Consider the following 12278-nt stretch of genomic DNA (forward strand, 5'->3'; position numbering starts at 1 on the left):
ATGTGCAAATGATTAGCTTTTCAGAGCATTCACACAGGGTCGGCGTCGGTGGCGACACCTACAACGTGCTGACATGAGGAAAGTTTCCAACCGATTTCTCATACACGAACAGCAGTTGCCAGGTGAAACGTTGTTGTGATACCTCGTGTAAGGAGGAGAATTGCGTGCCATCAGGTTTTCGACTTTGATAAAGGTCGGATTGTAGCCTATCACGATTGCGATTTATCGTATCGCGACATTGCTGCTCGCGTTAGCAGAATATGGAATCGGTGGGTTCAGGAGGGCAATACGGAACGCCGTGCTGGATCCCAACGGCCTCGTATCACTAGCAGTCGAGAAGACAGGCATCTTATCCGCATGGCTGTAACGGATCGTGCAGCCACGTCTCGATCCCAGAGTCAACAGATGGGGACGTTTGCAGGCCAACAACCATCTGCACGAACAGTTGGACGACGTTTGCAGCAGCATGGACTATCAGCTCAGAGACCATGGCTGCCGTTACCCTTGACGTTGCGTCACACACAGGAGCGCCTGTGATGGTGTACTCAACGACGAACCTAGGTGTACGAATGGCAAAACGTCATTTTTTCCGATGAATCCAGGTTCTGTTTACAGCATCATGATGTTCGCATCCGTGTTTGGCGACATCGCGGTGAACGCACATTGCAAGCGTGTATTCGTCATCGCCATACTGGCGTATCACTCGGCGTGATGGAATGGGGTGCCCTTGGTTACACGTGTTTGTCACCTCTTGTTCGCATTGACGGTACTTTGAACAGTGGACGTTACATTTCAAATGTGTTACGACCCGTGGCTCTACCCTTAATTCTATCCCTGCGAAATCCTACATTTCAGCAGGATAATGCACGACCGCATGTTGCAGGTCCTGTACGGGCCTTTCTGGATACAGAAAATGTTCGACTGCTGCTCTGGCCAGCACATTCTCCAGATCTCTCACCAATTTAAAACGCCTGGTCAATGGTGGCCGAGCAACTGGCTCGTCACAATACACCAATCACTACTCTTGGTGAACTGTGGTATTGTGTTGAAGCTGCATGGGCAGCTGTACCTGTACACGCCATCCAAGCTCTGTTTGACTCAATGCCTCGGCGTATCAAGGCCGTTATTACGGCCAGAGGTGGTTGTTCTGGGCACTGATTTCTCAGGATCTATGCGCCCAAATTGCGTGAAAATGTAATCGCATGTCAGTTCTAGTAAAATATATTTGTCCAATGAATACCCGTTTATCATCTGCTTTTCTTCTTGGTGTAGCAATTTTAATGGCCAGTAGTGTATAAAGGTTCTGTCAGGAACCATGAAACCAGCACATATTCCGTTTCAGAGTGAAAACTCAATCTAGATTAAATATAATACGAACAAAGACCAAAAGTACTCAGCGATAAGAGGCGTGAGCCGACCGTGATGGCCGTGCGGTTCTAGGCGCTGCAGTCCGGATCCGCGGGACTGCTACGGTCGCAGGTTCGAATCCTGCCTCGGGCATGGATGTGTGTGATGTCCTTAGGTTAGTTAGGTTTAAGTAGTTCTAAGTTCTAGGGGACTGATGACCTATGATGTTAAGTCCCGTAGTGCTCAGAGCCATTTGAACCATTTTTTAAGAGACGTGACTTCTGGATAAACAATGCTGCTGTCAAATGTGGAAAACCAAGATTCAAATCATTCATGCTTTGTTCGTGAGAAACCAGATGGAAAAGACCGAAACGAAATGAGACACGTGTCGTCAGCGTGGAAGGCGCGTGAATAAACGAGGCAGATGAGATCTCACTGAGTTATCCGCTGGGAAAGAGAAACCTGTCCTGTCAGCTATCACGTCTTCTCCGTTACGTGAGTGACTTGAAAGGCAAGCGGCTATGAATGGGATTCCCACACCGACCATATCACGTGGCCACTTGGCGTTCGCTTCATGAATGTGTGCGACAAGTTATCGTATCTGCGTGGAATGTCAAATATAAACAACGATTTGTCATTAGTTTATCGTTTGTCACAGCGAGAAAAATATCAGTTACGTACTGACTTCAGAAAGTAAATTACGCGTGTCTTCTCGCCCTAACAGCACTGCGCAAGAAGTGTCTCAGTGTCAGAAGAGGGTACGTGTTCCAGGTTTCGTGCAGCCACCGTACCGCTGCGGTACTGGTGAAAGGGCGCAGTGGCTGGAAACGTAGAACAAAGCTGAAGCACAGATTCATCGTGAAAATCTGGTGGTATAGGGCATGTCGCGTGCACTCGTAGCGAAATAGTGCCAACAATTTGGCCATGGCCTTGCAGACGCGGCTGGTGCTGGTATGGAAGGAAGACCACCCATATGGACCACAGATGTCAACGTCTCCACGGAATCGACGAACTGATTCGCGACAGTCGCTTGTTTTAGTAAAAGCTAACGTCTTAGCAATTGGAAGTAATCTACCTTTGTAAAATGGTTCAAATAGCTCTGAGCACTATGGGACTTAACTTCTGAGGTCATCAGTCGCCCAGAACTTAGAACTACTTAAACCTAACTAAACTAAGGACATCATACACACCCATGCCCGAGGCAGGATTCGAACCTGCGACCGTACCGGTCACGCGGTTCCAGACTGTTGCGCCTAGAGCCGCTCGGCCACTCCGGCCGGCACAGAGGTTGGAATCACGTATCTGGCATATAACTGAGAACGTAGGTCGCAAGTGCTACTCTGAGATGAAAATGTTGCCACAGGAGATTAGTTGCTCAAAGAACAAAACTTCTGTTGACTAGGAACACACTTCGCCTGTGTTACTCCGCTTCGTCCGTCTTGGGTTATTTCTTAACTTCGTAACCACAAATTTTGATGTTAAGTTTCTCTCTATTCTAATTTCTGCTACTTGACGTTACTTGTATGTTTACCCACTGTACTCTCAGTCCCTACTATGTACTCATTAGACTGCTCGTTCCTTTCTACAGATCCTGTAATTTCCCGTCACCTTCACTGAGGACAAAAATGTCATCAGCGAATCTTATCACTTATATCCTTTCACCTTAAATTTTAGTCCCACTCGTGAAACTTTGTTTTATTTTCGTAGTTGCTTCTTCGGCGCATAGATTTTCTAAATAACAGATGAAACAGATAGTTAAATTAATGATGAAACCATCTTGGACGACGAGAGCTTATGAACGCTTGTCACCGCAGTGACTGGACGCGGGAAAACCAAGTTCTGGTGACACGTGCAGTATGAGTGGCTCTCAAATGGCTTACGTGATGAATGGCATGGGCGGAGTCTCCAAGAGCGAACCGCTCTTCATTTTTTATCTGACTAGCAGGTGGATCTTCTTTGTCACTTTGTGAAGGGGTGTGACTAGGATAACACGAGCAGTAAACTTCACACTCTGGTATCATTATCTCCTCGTATGATACAAATTAGTAAATACATTAATAGATACACTCAAAGAAGATCAATTGCCTATACAGGATGTTACAGAAAAGAATCCTTTAATCGTGAAAGGCGTAAATAATTACAGAAGTATTTGATGGAGCACTCAGTGCACTACATCTTCATCTTCACGTTTTATTCCTGTCTAACGATGTTAGTTCCTGATGTTCCCGCTAGATGGCACTCAAGAATGGGTTATTTCAACAGTCGTCATGGAGTCATATAATGTTGCAGAACGTGTGAGGTGTTGTTTATGGTTTTATGAATCCAAATTCGCTACTACAGATCAGATATAATTCAAGTCATCTCCTCAGGGACAAACTGTTATCACTTGGTACAATCGTTTCACCGAAACTGGCTCTGTAACACATGTTGTTGTGGTCTTCAGTCTTGAGACTGATTTCATGCAGCTCTCCATGCTACTCTATCCTGTGCATCTCCCAGAACTTACTGCAACCTACATCCTTCTGAATCTGCTTAGTGTTTTCATCTCTTTTTCTCCCTCTACGATTTTTACCCTCCACGCTGCCCTCCAACACTAAATTGGTGATCCTTTGATGCCTCAGAACATGCCCTACCAACCGGTCCCTTCTTCTTGTCAAGTTCTGCCACAAACTCCTCTTCTCCCCAATTCTATTCAATACCTCCTCATTAGTTATGTGATCTATCCAACTAATCTTCAGCATTCTTCTGTAGCACCACATTTCGAAAGCTTCTATTCTCTTCTTTTCTAAACTATTCATCGTCCATGTTTCACTCCCATACATGGCTGCACTACATACAAATACTTTCAGAAACGACTTCCTGACACTTAAATCTATACTCGATGTTAACAAATTTCTCTTCTTCAGAAACGCTTTCCTTGCCATTGCCAGTCTACATTTTATGTCCTCTCTACTTTGACCATCATCAGTTATTTTGCTCCCCAAATAGCAAAACTCCTTTACTACTTTAAGTGTTTCATTTCCTAACCTAATTCCCTCAACATCACCCGATTTAATTCGACTACATTCCATTATCCTCGTTTTGCTTTTGTTGATGTTCATCTGATATCCTCCTTTCAAGACACTGTCCATTCCGTTCAATTGCTCTTCCAAGTCCTTTGCTGTCTCTCACAGAGTTACAATGTCATCGGCGAACCTCAATGTTTTTATTTCTTCTCCATGTATTTTAACACCTATTCCGAATTTTCTTTTGTTTCCTTCACTGATTGCTCAATATACAGATTGAATAATATTGGGGATAGGCTAAAACCCTGTCTCACTCCCTTCCCAACCATTGCTTCCCTTTCGTGCCCCTCGACTCTTATAACTGCCATCTGATTTCTGTACAAATTGTAAATAGCCTTTCGTTCTCTGTATTTTACCCCCGCCACCTTCAGAATTTGAAAGAGAGTATTCCAGTCAACATTGCCAAAAGCTTTCTCTAAGTCTACAAATGCTAGAAACGTAGGTTTGCCTTTCCTTAATCTTTCTTCTAAGATAAGTCGTAGGGTTAGTATTGCCTCACGTGTTCCAACATTTCTACGGAATCCAAACTGATCTTCCCCGAGGTCGGCTTCTACCAGTTTTTCCATTCGCCTGTAAAGAATTCGCGTTAGTATTTTGCATCTGTGACTTATTAAACTGATAGTTCGGTAATTTTCGCATCTGTCAACACCTGCTTTCTTTGGGATTGGAATTATTATATTCTTCTTGAAGTCAGAGGGTTTTTCACCTGTCTCGTACATCTTGCTCACCAGATGGTAGAGTTTTGTCAGGACTGGCTCGCCCAAGGCCGTCAGTAGTTCTAATGGAATGTTGTCTACTCCCGGGGCATTGTTTCGACTCAGGTCTTTCAGTGCTCTGTCAAACTCTTCACGTCCGCTGCTCGTGGTCGTGCGGTAGCGTTCTCGCTTCCCACGCCCGGGTTCCCCGGTTCGATTCCCGGCAGGGTCAGGGATTTTCTCTGCCTCGTGAAGACTGGGTGTTGTGTGATGTCCTTAGGTTAGTTAGGTTTAAGTAGTTCTAAGTTCTAGGGGACTGATGACCATAGCTGTTAAGTCCCATAGTGCTCAGAGCCAGAGCCAAACTCTTCACGCAGTATCGTATCTCCCATTTCATCTTCATCTACATCCTCTTCGATATCCATAATATTGTGCTCAAGTACATCGCCCTTGTGTAGACATAGGGTGCCGGATCAGCAATAGCTAGCAGTCTCTGACGCAACAATTGAACAAGTACGGTGGTCTTACATTCGTAGTCCAGGTTATAAGTTCTAGGGAACTGATGACCTCAGAAGTTAAGTCCCTTAGTGCTCAGAGCCATTTGAACCTATAGTGCTGAGAGCCATTTGATCCATTTTTTAATTCGCTTACACAGCACTTACTTGCTGCAGTGACCACAACAAAGGTCAAAAAATTAATTATGATTGTAGTGTGGCTCACGCTGCTAAATGTTGCATTTTCGGGCAACAGCAAAGTTATATTATGTGGCAGGTGTCATTAGAGCACAGTTAATAAAGTCATTTCATGAAATAATGGATAAACTAGGCACTCATCTTTTCGTGTTTCCCACGCTGGTCTCATTGTGAACTCATGGCTCAGTCGTCGAAAATCTAGGTAGTGATGATTCCAAGTTCGGATGCAAAGAGGCCTAGGTGTTATTCTGAGATATTCAAAAGTTTTATAGATGTGTTTCATAAACCATTCTTGAATTTTAAACTTTTGCAAGTTAGGACAAGTTTTTGTGGTCATCAGTCCTGAGACTGGTTTGATATTCAAAAGTTTTATAGATGTGTTTCATAAACCATTCTTGAAGATTAAACTTTTGCAAGTTAGGACAAGTTGTTGTGGTCTTCAGTCCTAAGACTGGTTTGATGCAGCTCTCCATGCTACCCTATCCTGTGCAAGCTTCTTCATCTCCCAGTACTTAATGCAACCTACATCCTTCTGAATCTGCTTAGTGTATTCATCTCTTGGTCTCCCTCTACGATTTTTACCCTCCACGCTGCCCTCCAATGCTAAATTGGTGATCCCTTGATGCCTCAGAACATGTCCTACTGACCGGTCCCTTCTTCTAGTCAACTTGTGCCACAAACTGCTCTTCTCCCCAATTCTATTCAATACTTCATCATTAGTTATGTTAGGACAATGGTGATGTAAAAAAGTAATCAGCACTCCGAATTTAAGTTACACTTCTTTTTTATTACCTTTGTTGCAACATCACTTCACAATATAAAACATACTTGAAAATATCTTCCTCACTGTTGAAGTTCACATTTTATAAACTGACTACAATTTGCGTCTTTTCAACATAACGAGCAAGACTTGACTCTCTAATAACCACTTACACGCCCAAAATTCAGAGTTACAAATACGTCAAAGATCATAGTGACAAAAGAAGGAATCACATAAGAATAATATCATTGCAATATAAACATATCGATGTATCAAAGTACCTCTACATTAATAAAACCAAATCTGAATGTTGTCATAGAAATATGTTAACTATTGAGAGGTGGCATGAGCCCCTTCTCATATTTCTATCTTACTCTGAGTAATTCGATTTTCCTCTCTAATTGCATGCAGTGAAAAGTCGCTATTCCTTCACACGCGGACTTCCCACGCAGCGTCTCTCGTCACCCGGGTGGTCCGGTGACAGGCGGGTTCTGCTGATCTTGTAAGGGTTAAGCCGACGGGTGTGAGGGAGTCGAGTGGATGCTTTCCAGACGCCGACATTGTCATAAGAGTGGCGGCGACACGCCCACAGGGGTTTGACGGAGCGGCTGGGCTAGAGGTTCCGTTACTTTGCAGAAACTTAGTGAAAACACTTTCTGGCGGGTACCAGCGAGGCGTAGGAATGACTTGTGTCCCCAGGCAGTCTTGGCGGGCAAATTCCGGCGTTTTCTGCAAAATCATAACTGTGATTGGCTTGCTCAGTGGATAGCTCCGTGACGTAGCAAAATCGGCGCAGAAATTGGCGCCAAGTATCTCCATTGGTGGAATGGTAGTGCTCCGGCAATAGAGTGGAATTTTCCGCCGGTTTTCGAGTTGCTGATTGGAACGTTTAACCACGGCCACTGTCGTGGGGGCAGGAATGTTCTGTGTTCGGCTTGTACGGGTGCTCTTGAGAGGGTTGGCTCCCGCCTTTCGGTCGGAGTAAGTTACAAGACTTAGCTATCGCTGCTCTGGTCAGCCTGCCTTCCGTTGGCTGTCTAATATATTTTCATTTAATTGTAACTGTTTGACGAAGTTGCTGAAGTTTCGACTTCAACGTAACTTTCTGAGTGCAGTTGGCAATTGAGCATTCTGCATACAAGCGGCCTAAGCTGTCTGTCTTGAGCAGTTTTGGCTAAAGTTGACTGTATCGGAGTTACTGTGTGGCTTCGATTGTTAAAATCAATCACTGTACCGTCAGTGATTGTATGGCAGGCCCCCTTCATCTCCCTCAGAGGCGTATTTGTGCTGCTAGGAAGTCTTTAAACTGGAACAACTGGACCAGGAGAATTTGTTTCGGGCTATACTCGCGACATTATCATCACCGCGAAGGGACGTCGAAGCAACCAGTTATCGCCTCTGGTATGCCAGATCGTGTCCTTGCAGTTAAGAAGACAGCTTGGTAATGTATTTCCGCAGCACAGCCAGATTACGGAATTTTGCTAGGTGATAATCAGAGCTCAGCAGAGCGCGCCTGTTCGTCTTTTCTAACTTTGTTCGGTCTTGGGTGTTCATTGTCTGAGTTATCACTACTGTAGCAGAAATTAATGTTGGGTTGGCTGGGTGTTTCTCTTAAGATCTGAGTTGCAAGGAACTGGCTAAACGTACCACTTCGTCATAATTGTCACAATCTAGTTTATGGACAACTTCACCTTCACAGCATTTATTTGAGTATCCAATTTGATGTATTGTAAATGTTTCGTGTGTTTTCTTTATTATTTTGAGTTTAGTCATAATAAATCAAATTGTTATTTTGGACGGAACTTTCATTCTGTTAATCGGTAGAGCAACCCTTTCATTTCTCACTATGTTAATGAAACTTTCCTTATTTTCTATCCAATTAAATTATTGCAGGTGCCAAACTCTTTTCTACTCCACTTGCAGGGTCGATTACACTCAGTTCGCGTTTCTTCTTAATCCGTGTGCAACAGCAAAAGTCGGAGTTAGAAAAGGGGGGCTTAGAGCATCATTTCCATATGAAGATTCGAGAAGAATTTAGTGGTGGTGGTGGTGGTTAGTGTTTAACGTCCCGTCGACAACGAGGTCATTAGAGACGGAGCGCAAGCTCGGGATAGGGAAGAATTGGGAAGGAAATCGGCCGTGCCCTTTCAAAGGAACCATCCCGGCATTTGCCTGAAACGATTTAGGGAAATCACGGAAAACCTAAATCAGGATGGCCGGAGACGGGATTGAACCGTCGTCCTCCCGAATGCGAGTCCAGTGCGCTAACCACTGCGCCACCTCGCTCGGTAAGAATTTAGTGTTAAATACACTGCTAGCCCCGGCACCTCGCACTATTTTACAGAAACACAGTAGAATATTGCTGGTATCGAGAGGTTGAGGTGAGGTGCCGTAATGGTTACGTAATTCAAGTACCATTACAAGCGGCAAGGTGTGGTCCTGTCGAAATATCTGCGATTGTCGACAACGTCACCCAGCTGCATTCCCGTAAGGTATTCGAGCATCCTCGTAATGTTCCTCAGGGACAGAGCGATACGAAGGCACGTTTCAGTAAAGGCGGTAGTTTTGCCGAAGACGAGCTCTCGTGCACCCGAGCGGGTAGGTCTCGACCTGTGTGTGTGAGCTGGTGTGGGCCCATCCATCAGGGCAGGAAAACAGAGCCGTCGCCACGGCGCGGGCCGTGTGGAGACGCGGCCCTAGAGCGCGGCGGGGGGTGGATCTGCACCGGCAGTGCCGGCCCGTACCACGGGAGCCGAGCCACCTGCTCCCAGCCGCCGCCGAGGTAATTGTTTGGGAGGCACGGCACGGCCGCCGTCACGCAGCCCCGGAAACCAGACGCGCGGCCCCCCGCTGTCGGCAGTTTACGACCCATCCCTCCCCCTCCCCCCCCCTCCCACCTGCTCTCTGCCGCATTAGCCCCTCTAAATAACACACCGCCCACGCCACCAGCCCTCCAGGCACTCGACGACAGGTTCGCGGCACGCGATAGGGCCGCGAAGCGCTTCCTTACAAATCTTACTTTCCCTCCACGTGGCCGAAGACACGGCACAGTGCGGATGCGACGACATGCAAATATCGCTCAGCTGCATGCTACACTCGTGCTCATAAATTAAGCATAATTGCAGAATGTGGTCCCACACGACGTGGCACTACACAAAACCGGCGCTAACAGCGTAGGCACATAGGGAACACACACGACACAGATCTGTAAGTCTACATCTACATCTACATGATTACTCTGCAATTCACATTTAAGTGCTTGGCAGAGGGTTCATCGAACCACAATCGTACTGAAACTTCCTGGCAGATTAAAACTGTGTGCCCGACCGAGACTCGAACTCGGGACCTTTGCCTTTCGCGGGCAAGTGCTCTACCATCTGAGCTACCGAAGCACGACTCACGCCCGGTACTCACAGCTTTACTTCTGCCAGTATCTCGTCTCCTACCTTCCAAACTTCACAGAAGCTCTCCTGCGAACCTTGCAGAACTTGTCTCCGCAGTATCCTTTCTTTCAGGAGTGCTAGTTCTGCAAGGCTCGCAGGAGAGCTTCTGTAAAGTTTGGAAGGTAGGAGACGAGATACTGGCACAAGTAAAGCTGTGAGTACCGGACGTGAGTCGTGCTTCGGTAGCTCATATGGTAGAGCACTTGCCCGCGAAAGGCAAAGGTCCCGAATTCGAGCCTCGGTCGGGCACAGAGTTTTAATCTGCCAGGAAGTTTCATATCAGCGCACACTCCGCTTCAGAGTGAAACTCTCATTCTGGGCACAATCATGCTCTCTCTACCATTCCACTCCCGAACAGCGCGCGGGAAAAACGAACACCTAAACCTTTCTGTTCGAGCTCTGATTTCTCTTATTTTATTTTGATGATCATTCATACCTACGTAGGTTGGGCTCAACAAAATATTTTCGCATTCGGAAGAGAAAGTTGGTGACTGAAATTTCGTAAATAGGTCTCGCCGCAACCAAAAATGTCTTTGCTTTAATGACTTCCATCCCAACTCGCGTATCATATCTGCCACACTCTCTCCCCTATTACGTGATAATACAAAACGAGCTGCCCTGTTTTGCACCCTTTCGATGTCTTCCGTCAATCGCACCTGGTAAGGATCCCACACCGCGCAGCAATATTCTAACGAACGAGTGTAGTGTAACCTGTCTCTTTAGTGGACTTGTTGCATCTTCTAAGTGTCCTGCCAACGAAACGCAACCTTTCGCTCGCCTTCCCCACAATATTATCTATGTGGTCTTTCCAACTGAAGTTGTTCGTAATTTTAACACCCAGGTACTTAGTTGAATTGACAGCCTTGAGAATTGTACTATTTATCGAGTAATCGAATTCCAACGGATTTCTTCTGGAACTCGTGTGGATCACCTCACACTTTTTGTTATTTAGCGTTAACTGCAACAGCATCATCTGCGAACAATCTAAGAGAACTGCTCAGATTCTCACCCAGGTCATTTATATAGATCAGGAACAGCAGAGGTCCCAGGACGCTTCCCTCGGGAACACCTGATATCACTTCAGTTTGGTGATAAGATGAGAAAACCGCCCCGAAACACATGTGCTACAAATCGCCACTGTTTCCTGCTCATGTACCCCGACATCAACATGGGATATGATCACCATGCACGCGTACACAGGCCACACAACGGGTTGACATACTCTGGATCAGGTGGTCGAGTAGCTGCTGGGGTATAGCCTCCCATTCTTGCACCAGTGCCTGTCGGAGCTCCTGATATGTCGTAGGGGTTTGAAGACGTGCAGCGATACGTCGACCGACAGCATCCCAGACGTGCGCGATGGGGTTTACGTCTGGACAAGCAGGCCACTCCATTCGCCTGATATCGTCTCTTTCAAGGTACTCCTCCACGATGACAACTCGGTGGGGCCGTGCGTTATCATCCATCAGGAGGAAGGTGGGACCCACTGCATCCCTGAAAAGGCGGACATACTGGTGCAAAATGACGTCCCGATACACCTGACCTGTTACAGTTCCTCTGTCAAAGACATGCAGGGTTGTACGTGCACCAATCATAAACTAATCCCACACCATCAAACCACGACCTCCATAAAGATCCCTTTCAAGGAAATTAAGGGGTTGGTATCTGCTTCCTGGTTCACGCCGGATGAAAACCCGGCGAGAATCACTGTTCAGACTATACCTGAACTCGTCTCGTGAACATAGCCTGGGACCACTGTTCCAATGACACCAGGCTCTACGGGCTCTCCTGTGACCATGGGTCGGTGGAATGCACCTTGCATGTCTCCGGGCGCATAAACCATATCTGTCCAGTCGTCTATAGACTGTGTGTCTGGAGACAACTGTTCCATTGGCTGCGGTAAGGTCCTGAGAAAGGCTACCTGCAGTACTCCGTGGCCGTCTGCGGGCACTGATGGTGAGATATCGGTCTTCTCGTGGTGTTGTACACTGTGGACGTCCCGCACTGTAGCGCCTGGACCAATTTCCTGTCTGCTAGAATCGTTGCCATAATCTTGAGAACACACTTTGTGCACACGGACGACCTGCTGTGTTTGACCAGCCTCCAGTCGCCCTACTATTCTACCCCTCATAACGTCATAAATATGTCTCCTTTGAGCCATTTTCAACACACAGTCGCCATTAGCACGCCTGATAACGTCTGCACACTTACTCGCTGCACCGTACTCTGACATGCACCAACACGCCTCTGCGTTTGTGGACTGCTGCCAGCGCCAC

The 12278-nt window shown here is 46.5% G+C and overlaps 1 non-coding gene across 1 annotated transcript; it reads right to left on the minus strand.

Moving 5' to 3' along the window:
- Positions 1–8772: 8772 nt before the first annotated feature.
- Trnaa-cgc lies at positions 8773–8845 on the minus strand. Its single transcript has one exon. It is a non-coding gene; the product is annotated as a tRNA-Ala (tRNA).
- Positions 8846–12278: the final 3433 nt, after the last annotated feature.

The sequence above is a fragment of the Schistocerca americana genome, chromosome 9 (assembly GCF_021461395.2).
Source record: "Schistocerca americana isolate TAMUIC-IGC-003095 chromosome 9, iqSchAmer2.1, whole genome shotgun sequence".
NCBI classification, from domain to species: domain Eukaryota; kingdom Metazoa; phylum Arthropoda; class Insecta; order Orthoptera; family Acrididae; genus Schistocerca; species Schistocerca americana.